The sequence below is a fragment of the Aphelocoma coerulescens genome, chromosome 17 (assembly GCF_041296385.1).
Source record: "Aphelocoma coerulescens isolate FSJ_1873_10779 chromosome 17, UR_Acoe_1.0, whole genome shotgun sequence".
Taxonomy (NCBI): Eukaryota; Metazoa; Chordata; class Aves; order Passeriformes; family Corvidae; genus Aphelocoma; species Aphelocoma coerulescens.
The window spans coordinates 623,842-636,483 of record NC_091030.1 but is presented as its reverse complement, the minus strand read 5'-3'; the positions used below and the strand labels follow the sequence as shown (position 1 = coordinate 636,483).

The window sequence follows — 12,642 nt, the reverse complement described above, 5'->3', positions numbered from 1 at the left end:
GAAATCTTTATCCACCCTTTGTGCTGATCAGAGCCAGATGTGTCGTGAGGAGGACAACAAAGTCAGCAGTAACAGATGCCCAGATGATGAAGCTGTGACTGTCACATGTGCTATGCAGAGAAACAGGAGCTTCTGAAAGATCTTTTAGTGAGGGTCTCTTAATTATAATAGCTTGGATAGAATTGAATAGAAACTCATAAGGGCAGAAACAGAATTGTTAGGGTTTTGCCCCAAAAAAATCCATCATTCAGCAGGAAGAATATTCTTGTTGCTGTGCCTGAGGTCTGGGGTTCCTATGCAGGGGTGATAAGGGAGGCACCCACAGCTCAGGCGTGCAGCGTGTGTTGTATTTGAAACAAGAAGAGCAGGGAAGCAGAGATGATTGTATTTGTATTTCAAAATCACCCCTGAGAGTAACTGCCCTCACCTGCCCTGTCTGCAGCGTTTCATCTCACAGAGCTGATGTGCGGGAGGCAAATACTGACTGTCTCATTTGCAGGACACTTCCATTAAAGGTTTTAAGCCAGGGGTGTTTCACGAATGGGAATTCTTTTCATACAGCTGGATGAAAATTTCTCACAAGTCTTCCCTGAAGCCACTTGAAGTCCCCTTCTCCAAAGTGGGAAATTAGTCCTGTTAGTAGAGGAGTCACTTCAGTTTAATTGGTGAGCTGATGGGAGAGGGGTAGAAAATGCCCAGTGCCATGTTAGAAGTTTTCTGTGTCCTGTAGTCAGGCATTAAACACTCCAAACAGTCTTGTTTTATCAGGTAGTTGCTGTTGTTTCTGGCAAAATGCAGCTGATGAAATGCACAGCTTGGCTCCCCGTGCAAGCGGAGCCCTTCTGAGGAAGCGGGGACTCCTCACCATGAGTAACTGATTAGTACCGGCTTGCGAGAACTCGTAAAACCATTTGGAGTTGGTTGGAGAAGTAAGAAATAAAATAAAAAACTAGAATGAATTGCAGATGTGTGTTGTAGATTTTAAACTGGGAATCCTGAAACTACTTGCCTAAGCTGAACCACATTAAGGGCTTGAGAAACACCAGGTCCATGGGAATCCTGTGCTGTTGGCATGGTGTCCACAAGCCTCTGTTTTTCAGGCTAGACACCACATTTTCAGCTAGAGACTGTTTGGGTTCCAAGCAGATTTTTTAAATTTTGTTTTAAGCTAAATAAAAAAAAAAATGCAGCCAGCAGCCAGGAGAATAATATTTGGCTTTTTTTTCTATACCAGCTGGTTTTGTTCTCGGAAACTGATTTTAGCTCCTGGTGTGTTTCTGCAATTTGTAGCTCATGACTTGCAGGAGCAGATGATTCACTGCCAAGTGTGCCCTGTGCACAGAGCCGTGAGAGCAGGGGCAGGCAGAGCATTTGTCATTAATTCCTAGAAAGAGGGAGATTTGGGGTGAAAGTCACTGGACAGGATCTTGTGACAGTGGAGTTGGCTGTTTCCAAGAAATCTTGCTTTGTAAGAGATCTTAAAGTTTTACCTTTAATGGAGCCGATTGCAACAATGCCCACAGAGCAAAGGCTGGGAAAGGTCTGTACATGGAGCTCTTAGGAGGAGTTTGATAGAGAGCTGGCTGGACCAAGGAGGAAGGGCTGAGAGAATCTGGATTAGGTCTGGAGAAGAGAAGGCTCCATGGAGACCTTAGAGTCTCTTCCAGTGCCTAAAGGGTTTCCCAGAGAGCTGGAGAGGGACTTGGGACAAGGGATGGAGTGACAGGATAAAGGGAATGGCTTCCCACTGACAGGGTTTAGATGGGGTATTGGGAAGGAATTGTTCCCTGGGAGGGTGGGCAGGCCCTGGCACAGGGTGCCCAGAGCAGCTGGGGCTGCCCCTGGATCCCTGGCATTGCCCAAAGCCAGGCTGGACATTGGGGCTTGGAGCAGCCTGGGACAGTGGGAGGTGTCCCTGCCATGGCAGGGGTGGCACTGGATGGGCTTTAAGGTCCCTCCCAACCAAAAGCAGTTGGGGACTCTGTGATTCCCACGTTTGTCTCCTCTCCCTGGTTTGGGAGGCTGCAGAGCCCCGGAGCCCAGCCCTGTCCCGGGGGGCTCCGGCCGCCCCTCCGTCTCCTCCCGCGGGCCGAGCTCCCGCTCCTCGCAGCGTAAACCCAAAACTTGGTGCATTTTTGTTGAGGTGCTTCTTATCTCAGCCACTGTTTCACCTTTCCTGCCTGTTCCCTTAACAAGCACTGCTGCCCCAGCCCCGCGGTTACTGCCCCGTCCTCCCCGCGCCGGGCCCGCAGCATCCCCGGGGAACAGCGCCGGTATCTCCCGCTCGCCGCCGGTGGCGGCAATGTTATTCTTCATTTGTCTGCTCTAAGAATAAGAAAAGGCTGTTGGGATCTGTACTGCCGTGAATGCCGGCCTTGTCAGCCCGAGTCCTTTAGGAATCCAGTTAGTTTCCAGTTTCCGTCTTTGATCTCAGCCCGGGGTTCTCTCCGGAGCTGTGGTTTGTGCGAGCTGTGCTGCTCCGTCATGTGCTGCATTTCAGGCACACTGAGAGTGCTCATGTGCTCGGGCTTGTTCGCAGATGTGCTGCTGTGCCAGGGCTGGGCTGTGAATGAGGAGCCAGGGATTGTGGCTTAATTCTAGCAAGGCATCGAGCTGGGCTTTCATGCTGAAGAATTGTGTTTTAGGGATGCTACTTTTTCTGCACAATAATGTATGGTGCGGCATGATAAAAACAGTATTTAGATTTCTAATGCAAGGAGCCCAAACTGAGGAAATGCCAGAGCTGAGGATGCCTGCACACCACCAACCTACCACAATGTGGGTGTGAGTTATGACAGGCTTTAATTACATGACCACGTACCAACCTTTCTCCCCCAAGAACTGTTGCTTTTCCCAGTGTTGAAGATGGATGTGATCTGGAGTGGGGAGTTAAGAAAGCTCTTGTCTGTCACAGCTGTGCCTCGCTGGTCACCCCAGCCAGGGGGTGCAGAGGGCATGGAGCAGTGTATTCCAGGAGAAAAGGGAATTCTGCCTTCTGCAAAAACCTGACTTCTGTTCTGAATTCCTCCACAGAGGTCTCAGACAGAGGCAGCTGTCTGGAAGCTGAGCACACTCAGAGCAATTTTCAGAGTTTCAATTAATTTGTCCCTGAAAGGAAAAAGCGAAGGGAGTTGTGGAATAGAGAAGAGTAAGGGCAGTGTCAGGGAGTGAGACTGGTGAAGGAGAGCTGTGATGAGGGGATCATCTTTAGGGAGGAAAGAGCCAGATAAGTAGTTTATGGCCTGTAGAACAACCTCAGTGAATAGAGGGGGAGGTTTAAATGACACAAAATCCCTCCTTCAGCTCCATTACCTAAAATATGCTGCTCGGCCTAAAATTTTTCATAATTTTTCCCACCAACCTGGTTGGAGTAGTTTAGTAAGAGCTACTCAATGACAAACATAGAGCAACACAGCTGTACCAGTATCCCTTGGGTGTATATTAAGCTGAGTGCTTTAAAAAATCAGAAATAACTCCCTGATCCCGAGAGCTGAAGGTGTGCATGTGCCTCACAGCAGTGGAAATGCCTTGTCTCCCTCAGTGTTTCTGTTTGCCATCTAAAACCAGAGCTAACACTGCCTGGTACATGTCCATCCCATGGCTTCCAGTCTCAGTCTGGTGTGTTTTGGGGCATCTCCCTCTGTTTGAAGGTGGCAGCACTTGTGAAGAAGGTTTCAGTTTAGAAATTCAGGTGTAATTCTGCAGAATTGTCCTTGTTCTTCATCTGATTTAATTCCTCACAGAGAACTCCAAATGAACATATTGGTTCTATTTTCAAGAAATATTTTCAAGAAAGATTATCCTGCTTTATTTTCTTTCTTTTTTTTTTTTTTTAATCCCAATGGTATTCCCAACACCACTCCCATTCCTGTATCTTCAAGGCAGGAACACTGAGAGCTGAGCAGGGCAGTACAGGGGGGCACTGCTGGTGGGATGAGCCGTGAGCCAGCTCCGAGCTATGGATGTGTTCCTTCCCTTAGCATGTTACATCTTCAGCAAGACTCTTCTATCCCGTCCTCCTTTTCCCACAAAACCCTTTTGCTCCACAGTGAATCCCACAGCACCGAAAGTGGGGAGACATTTCTTTTGGTGATGAACAGCAGCTTGTTGTAATCTTTTAAGTTCAAATCCTCTTCTGTCCAAAACATGTTCTTGCTGAGGTTTGGGCAGTTTGAAAAAAATGATGAGCAATTTACTTTTAATTTTTGTCTTACTAAGCCTGATTATTGTTTTAATTATCCATTGTTATTGTTTGTGACCTTCCACTAGAATTGTTCAGTGTGAGTTTAGAAAGATTCCTGCTTTTATGTGCAGAGGGTGTGACTGGGAGGAAGTGTTTGTTCAGATGGGTGGAACCACTTATCTTTCTTGTACTTGCTTTGTGGGACATTCATCTTCAGTGAATGCTGCAGGATCACTTACTGAGCTGTTTATCGTCTCCAGAAAGAAAATGGTATTTAAGATGTAGCAGATGGAACTGTCTGTTCCCCTAAAGCCCCCAGGGGATGCTGGTTACTGGGGTGAAGTGCTTGAACACACAGATGCTTTAGTACCCAACTTGTAGCATTTAGGACAAGAAGGAATCATAGAACCATGGAATGGTTTGGGCTGGGAGGGACCTTAAAGTTCATCCAGTGCCACCCCCTGCCATGGGCAGGGACACCTCCCACTGTCCCAGGCTGCTCCCAGCCCCAATGTCCAGCCTGGCCTTGGGCACTGCCAGGGATCCAGGGGCAGCCACAGCTGCTCTGGGCACCCTGTGCCAGGGCCTGCCCACCCTCCCAGGGAACAATTCCTTCCCAATATCCCATCCATCCCTGCCCTCTGGCACTGGGAAGCCATTCCCTGTGTCCTGTCCCTCTGTGTCCTTGTCCCCAGTCCCTCTGCAGCTCTCCTGGAGCCCCTTTAGGCCCTGCAGGGGCTCTGAGCTCTCCCTGGAGCCTTCTCCTCTCCAGGTGTGCACCCCCAGCTCTCCCAGCCTGGCTCCTTAGGAGAGACCAGAAGAAACTGGAGGGGAGGGGCTGGGCAAGCCTCAACTCCAGAGAAGCTTCCCTCTGGAATCAAAATCTTTTACATTTGGGTTGTGCAATATAGCCATGAGGCAGGAACTGAATGTGCTTTCATGAATGAAGTATTAAAATTGTCACTCCCTAATTTGTAGTGGGTGCATTTCTGGTTTGTGCCTGGAGGAGTCAGGGGTTGATGGGATGATGGAAAGCCAGCACTGCCAATTTGGAGTCCCTGCTCCACAAACTGGTGGGCCCACTGCCTTGTCCATGATGAACGGGCAGTTCAAGTGCTCCATGTTCCAGACCTCATTTCCTAATTTAAATGCATTTTTAAAAGCTCTGGTTCAGTTTTTCATTTCTTATGGCCCTGTTGTATGGATGGTTGACTTAAAAAAAATTATTTATTAAAAATAATTATATTACTTGATACACAGATTAGGTGTTTATTATTTATTTAGAAGTCACCTGTTAAAAAAAAATCTATCTAAACAAAATAATGGAGATAAAGGCAGTAAAACTGCCAGCTGCAGAAACCACTGTGTCATTTCAGACCGGGCACATTTGGGAACAGGTTAATGTTTCAGCTTCTTAAACCATCACCTCCTGTTTTAATGAGTAGCATGCTTGTTGGAAATCAGCTGAACCTCCTGGGGGGAACCCAAATGAATAATGTCCCACTTTTCATTAGAATCTCATTAGTTTTGCAGTTATGAGGTATAAATCAAAAAACATAAGCGAAACCAGCAGTCCCCAAAACACAGGGCTGTTCAGATTCCTGCTAATGGATGTCTGGCTCCTTATACTTTATGTCAGCCTGTGACTGGAATTCAGCAGGGTACTGTGGGGCTTTTAGGCTCAGACTGGTTCGTGTAGGTAATTCCTACTCACACGGATGTGGAGAGGTGGGAATTCTGCTCCCAGTGCATTCCCGGGGGTTTGCATCTGCAGCCTCTTTGGGCACGTTTGACTTGGCCTGGGGAAGATGCAGTTTTAAAGAATTTCTGCCACGATTGTGAAAAACATCTTTTAAAAGGCTTAATTGAAACTTTTGTCTTGAATGCGTTTTGCAACACAGCAATTTTAATTTTAGTGAAATATGGACATTGTGAAACTACAGAGATCTGAAAATGGGCATGAAAAGAAAGGAAACTTTCAATGTGTTTCCATCACACAGTTTTTGCAAGCTTATGTTAAACCAGATCATTGCAAATGCAGAGCGTGAGGGTTCATGTAACTGGCTGAGGTGTCCATTCCTTGCATTCCATGCAGGTCTTCCCTGGATATCTGGAAAATCTGGATTACTAGGCCTTCTTTTCCTGCTGTGTTTTTTAAGCCAGTTGGAAGCAGGAAGAACTCACCATCTTCACTGCAGCCCCCATTTATGGGATAGGTGATGAGTCCCTGGGCTGTTGTGGGATCTGTAGGAATAAGGGCCTGGCAATAACACCAAACATGAAGTAGATCAGTAGCAGCCTCATTTCCCAGCTCCCGGGAGTAGCTTCAGTGGTCTTGAGCAGAAAAAATTCTCCTGCTGTAAGAGAAGGATTGGGGTTATTTCCAAGGCTGAGTGTGGTGCTGTGTCACCTTCCCACTTCTGCAGCCTTTTCCATTGCCTGGCGTGGGCAGGAGCCCTTCTGAAATTATGGGCTGCACTCTCAAGCAGGTAAAGCACAACCCCACTCAGGGAACAGCAGTCCAAGGGACTGCTGCCTGTGCTGGGGTGAGGAGTGGTGCAGGTGAGAGCCTGTCCTTGGGCTGATCTGTCCCTGGCTGTCCTGGCTGTTGGTCCCTGTCTCTCCTCAGCCCCAGATGCTGTTTGCTGGGTGCTGTTGCTTACCCAGCACCAGCCCACGCGGGCCGCTCTCGCCTGCGGAGCCGTTCCATAGCCAGACCTTCGGGACAGAGCTCCACGTTTGCTTTTTGTGGTTGTGTCTGCTTAACCACATGGCTTTTATGATAAATACAGGAGAGAATGTATAGAGCAGTTCCAAGAAAGGAAAGTGTCTCTAGTTGAACCAACTCCTATGGAAAATCCATTCCCATTTTTAGTGTTACAACCAGAAGACGACTGGCCTGCACTCACATAATACCCAGCATGTGTCACTGTAGAAAGTGGCACCTTTCATACAAACATGCACTCCCTGGGCCCAAACAGATTTAATAGCTGAGATTGGAGGGCACATGCAAGTCTGTTCAAAATCTGCTGTAATTCGACACGAACTTTGATTTCCTGCCAGCCGGCAAATGTAGGTCAGGAAAAACAGGTACTTGTTTCTACAACTGTCTGATGGCTGTGGTGGAACTCGCAGGAGTGTTCTGCTGGCTTTTCTTTTTTGAAAAAGATTTGCATTGATTTGTAAATCTTTAAATTTAGAAAGGCAAACCGGTCTTTCATATTTTCCAGAAGGGCTTCATTCTTTCCACAGTATATGTTTGGAAGTCTGAACTCTCTCTTACTTGGAGACGGGGGGGAGAAGGAGAGGGAAGCGCCCGCCAGTTTGAAATGTTTTACATTTTTGAGAGCAGCACAGGCTGCAGTAACGAGCAATGTGAGCCCTTCCCTCCGGAGTGCCCTGGGATGCCGCGTGGCCTCATTAACTTGGCTGCTCCAGGAACAGATTGAAAGCTGCTATTTTCATGGATATTGTTTAAAACTTGGCTGCAGTGATGAGGTGGGGAGGGAGAAAACAAACAAGGGAGAGAGCAAGAAAAAGAGCCTTAAGGCTGATACTGCTATTTTTTTGGTTGCAGATATGGAAAATGTTGCAATTTTGCTAGGATAACATCATTTTGGCTTTGGTATATTCCATTTGGGATGTTTGCTTTACACTTGCTGAGTTTAACTTGGATTGAGATGAGGAACTCGTTCAGATTTGAGCATGGCTCTGTGAAGTCTCTCTTGGGGGTAGGTTAAAAATAGAGCGGGTTTGCGTTATTTTTTTTCCCTGCTGTGGCCTAGATGAGGTGCAAAACGAAAGACTTTGCATTGTACGTGCTGTCTCCCGGGTTTCATGCCCTCCTGAGCACGGGGCACACCACTGTTGTGTCTCCTCTGGAAGAGCTTTAAGCCAACTGGCAGCTTGTCCAAGGAGGGACTGAGGGAAGATGGGACACCTGGGCACGTCCTTGAGTTCCTCAGAAGGGTGTGCACACGGATGAGTTTGTGACTCTGTTCTGTCTCTGTGGATCTGTGATGGGGTGGGGGTGTTTCAGTCTCCCTGTAGCCAGCAGTGGGGCTCGAGGTCACCATTGAACCCTGTCTGAAGTGTTCTGTGAGCAGGGCAGGGGATTTCTCCCCAAAGCTGGGCTGTGGGGGGGATGTTGCTCAGGAGAAGATCAGAGTTGTCCTTGTGCTAAGCCCTTTGTCCTCCCATTCTCTGCTGAAATGGTGCTGTCAGGCACTGCCTGGGGGTCAGTGGAGGTTTGGGGAATTTGGGAATTTGGACAGCCGAGGATGGATTTGACTCCTTTGTGGAGGACCTGTTAGAATCACCAAAAACCCTGAGCTGGAAGGGAACCCTAGGATCATCGAGTCCAACTCCTGGCCCTGCACAGGCACCCCAACAATCCCACCCTGGGCATCCCTGGCAGCGCTGTCCAAACACTCCTGGAGCTCTGGCAGCCTCGGGGCTGGGACCACTTCACAGATCCAATGGGCACTGAAGGGTTTTCACATTTGGATATTATTCAGCCTTTCCTTCCCACTGCCCCTTCCTCCTCCTCCTCCTCCTCCTCACCCCTCACAAAAACACCACGTTTCCTCCTTTGACAAACAGCACACAGGAGTGAATGGCCTGAGATCAGTGACACCGTGGTCACCTGTTCTGGTCGGTGGAGCTGTGTGTGCCCTTCGCCACCAGAGCACACTGCAGGGGAGTGACAGACTGTCCCAGCCTGTGTCCCCAGGGCTCGGGGAGCCTCACCTGGGAGAGGAGAGCTGCCTCCCCACCTGCTTTTTGCTTCACTTCTGGGAATTACAGCCCTATGAAATCTGCACCTTGTAATAGTGATTCATTTCGGTTTCAGGTACTGCATTTTAATTCAAAATTTCAAGTACTGGGTAGTCTGAATTTCTTACAGTAAATCAGTAGAGACTGCTGATGGTGTTAGTAGGAAGACAGACACTTTAATGAAGGAGGGCTGGGGACAGGTAATAGGTTTTGTCCTGGTTATCCCTGGGGTGACAGAGCTGCTGGTGACAGTGGGCTGCGGGGAAGACATCCCCCACCTCAGGAATACAGGGAGGGGCAAACCTTTGGATTTTGCAACCTACTGAAACACTGTCCTCGTTTCACACGAGAAAATAGCTGCCCTCTGTAACTGCTGTTGGTCATGACCCAGCCACAGACGGGGTTGCTGTGAGCTGAGCACAGTACCCGGGGCTGGAGCCATCCCTGAGCATGGGACTTGCTGAGCTTCCAGCAGCTGAAGGACAGCGTTTGCTGCTGTAGCTGTGCAGATGTGAGAGCAAGCCTGGTGCCATCTGACCAAAGCTTTGGTGTTTGCAGACTCTTTCTTCCCCGGGCCCAAGTCAAAGGAGGGCACTGGAAGTGCTTGGGGCTGAGCATCGTTTGCCGTTGTAGATCAATACAGTTTTAACTGTCAGTTCTGTCCAGGAATCACTTCTTCTCCCCCCCGATTGTTTGCCCAGCTCTGCTGCGGCCGGGGACTCTCTGATGGCACAGGATCAGATGGATTGTTGGAGCGTCTGAGGCGTTATTGTCCTGAGCTTGGCTTCTGATGCTGCGTGCGGCCGCGAGCGGGGGGAATGACAGATGAGCCGAGGCTTCCCGGCGGGCGGGCAGCGCATCCCCCAGCTGTTCGGGAGAATTGAGGGAGAGAAAAAGGAGAAAGGCAGATTATCCCATTATGTTTACAGGGCATCGGTCACACAAACAATGACTGTCCTCTTTGACAAGAGGATTGTTTAATTAGTTAAGGGTTTGATAAAGAGATGACTGAACATACAGTGCTCTGAAGGCATCTGCCTTTTAGTACAGCAGGCACGTCCTCCCTGCGAGCCCCGGGCTTCTCCTTTCTCCCGAGGAGCGCCGGAGGTCTCCAGAGCTCTGTTCCAAGTCTCAGAGCTGCTTACTTTGAGCATATTAAATTGAGTTTCTGTTATCTGAGAAGCAGAATTATAATTTAGCTGCCTGTGAACTAGTTCTGAGCATTCAGAAAGAGGGAGGCAGTGTGAGTTACACTTGGAAGCACGTATTTTGTCATGGGTGTATTCTGGTATTACTAGTCCTCTTATCTGTTGTAGCTTTTCCCTTGCTCCTTTCTTCTTAATTTTTAATCTGTGACAAGTGTTGCCAGGTTAAATTCCACAGACTCTGAACTGAACCAGAAAGAGAATCTGTGTAAAGAGGTAATTAATTAAGCATATGTCAGTATGAAGCAGTGGAATTCCAAGTGTGTGTTGCAGTGGCTGTAGGTACCGTGTTACACTGGCTTCACCTTCCTTCTGAATTTGACCGTAAAATCCAATTTGAAAGACAGAAGTAATGAGTAGAGAGTGGATTTAAGTAGTACATTGCAGTGTTGGTGTTAGCATTGATTCTAGTCTGTGTAACTCCTCAAAAGCAAGGAGTATACAGAATTTAAATCCATATTCAGTACTTCAGAAAGTGTTCCAGCTCAGCCATGAAATATTTATGTTTAACACCCTGCTGAACTTGCAATGGTTTGCTTGGGTTTAAATTGGCATCTGCCTTTGTACTCTAATACTGACAAATAATTACACATAACGCATCCTGGGTAATAAATAATGTTGTAGAAAATGCAATTTTTTAAATACAGGCTACCTAAAATGTTCTGTTGCTGTATCTTACTTTTAAGCCAACATTAGAAACCACTTACTGTCTGTATTATTTTTTAAGGTTTAAGCCTCCTGTTGTTTTTTTTTCTTGGAGACTCTTCACACTGTGTAGTGTTCTGTGGGGCCAGCAGAAATGCTGCTGCTCTGTCAGAGCGTGTGTCATCAGCTGTTTGACCAGAGCCAGAGAGGGGCTGGAGGAAGCATTTTGAATTCACGGGGGTTGTGCATCAGGATTAACTGTCCAGCATTGGGGACAAACTGTCGCTGTGGATTCCAGTTATTGATCTGGCCATGCAAGCTTCCTCTTTGTGTGCTGAGTGGGCTGAGTGGGGAGGCTGTGCTGTGTGTCAGCATCCTGCCTGCTCCAGGCAGGGGCAGCAATGCCCTCGGCATCCCCGGCAGCAGGGACAGTGATGGAGCTGATGGAAGCTGAGGGCAGAATTCCTCCCTCTCAGACACCGGGGTTTGTTCTCTTAGTGCTCTTAGTGGTCCTGTCTTAGAGGGCTGCAAGTGTGTCCCAACTCTGAATAAATAATCTGTATAAAATAAGCCTTTCTCCAGGTTAATTCAAATGTATGAACAGAGCTGCAGTCCAGAACTGCAGAGATGTTGTCAGGGCACAGGCACTGCTCTTGGGGCCTCTTTCTGCTCGTTCTTTACCCCTCAGTGTGGGGCCTTATGCCAAGTGCCTCAGGGGAGCTGAGCAGGGACTTTACAGCTGACCCCTGCCGCTTGCAAATCTCATGGAAGTTTCTGGAGTCCCGGCTTGGTGCCTCACTTGTTGCCCAGAGAGGTTATGGGCTCCCCATCCCTGGAAGTGTCCAAGGCCAGGTTGGACGGGGCTTGGAGCAGCCTGGGACAGTGGAAGGTGGCAGGGGGTGGAACAAGATGAGTTTTTCAGCCCCTGCAGTTTCTGGTAGGCATCTGCAGACTCCGAGTGGGGAGTGAGGCAGGAGAGAACCACAGGGTGAGATCTCTCTCCAGTGGTTGCTTTGATCAAGTGAGGACTTGTGTCCTTGTGCTTTACAGCAGAGGTGCTCATGGCTTTGTGGCAGAGCAGTGCAGACACAAACTATCCTGATGCAGCTGATTTGCTGCACTGTGAACAAGCGAATTAGATTAGAGCATCCCAGGGCAGACATGGCATTTCATGTCCAAATGCAAAGGGGAGGAATCCCAGTCTTTCCAGTGGTTGCCCACAGTTTTGCTGTTTCACTTTGAATTTGTTGCCAGTTGTTCAGATGCCAAATGATTTGGCAGACAAAAATCAGATATCCCTGCCCATGCCTGAAGGAGAATAATATGTTGGTTCTAACATTTGTATTACAGTATGGGTCGATTCATCACTACTTAAAGGTTTTTCAAAAGGTGGTTAAAACTATGCATAAACTGTAGTACTTTCCAAAAAATTAGAGCATGATTATTGCAACTGTAACTATGGCTAATAAATCATAGTGAGAAAACACATGCCTTTCAGGTTAATAATGTTGTTTATGGGTACAGAACAGTCCAAAAGCTGGGTAAGGCCGCCTTTTTCTCAACTTCTGAAGACAGTGGTGGAGACGTCTGTAGCTACTGAGATCTCCTGATCTGAGCAGATGTTTCCCAGTGACTGTGCATGTCGCTGCTCAAAACACTTGTGAAAATTAACCTGAGCCTTTGAACTGGGGAGCTCTGTTCCCCAGTCTGACCCAGGTGTTGGGGCTGAGGCAGGAGGAGGCTGCAGGGTAAAGCCTTTGCTTGTGCATCATAAGGAGAACCAAAGGGCGAGGAGGAGGCCGCTGGCCACCCATCTTCCAAACGTGGAAAAAC

The 12,642-nt window shown here is 48.1% G+C and overlaps 1 protein-coding gene across 12 annotated transcripts in view; it reads left to right on the top strand.

Annotated features, from left to right (window-relative positions):
* The window catches only part of EXD3 (exonuclease 3'-5' domain containing 3), a 214,431-nt gene that overhangs the window by 23,023 nt on the left and 178,766 nt on the right, over nucleotides 1-12,642 (top strand). Inside the window, exon 1 of one of the 12 annotated variants that reach the window (XM_069031641.1) lies at nucleotides 9,013-9,035. The exons of the other annotated variants lie outside the window; for them this stretch is intronic. The gene's annotated coding sequence lies outside the window, so the exon portion shown is untranslated. Of the gene's footprint in view, nucleotides 1-9,012; nucleotides 9,036-12,642 lie in introns of those variants that run through there. 12 annotated transcript variants of the gene reach the window in all.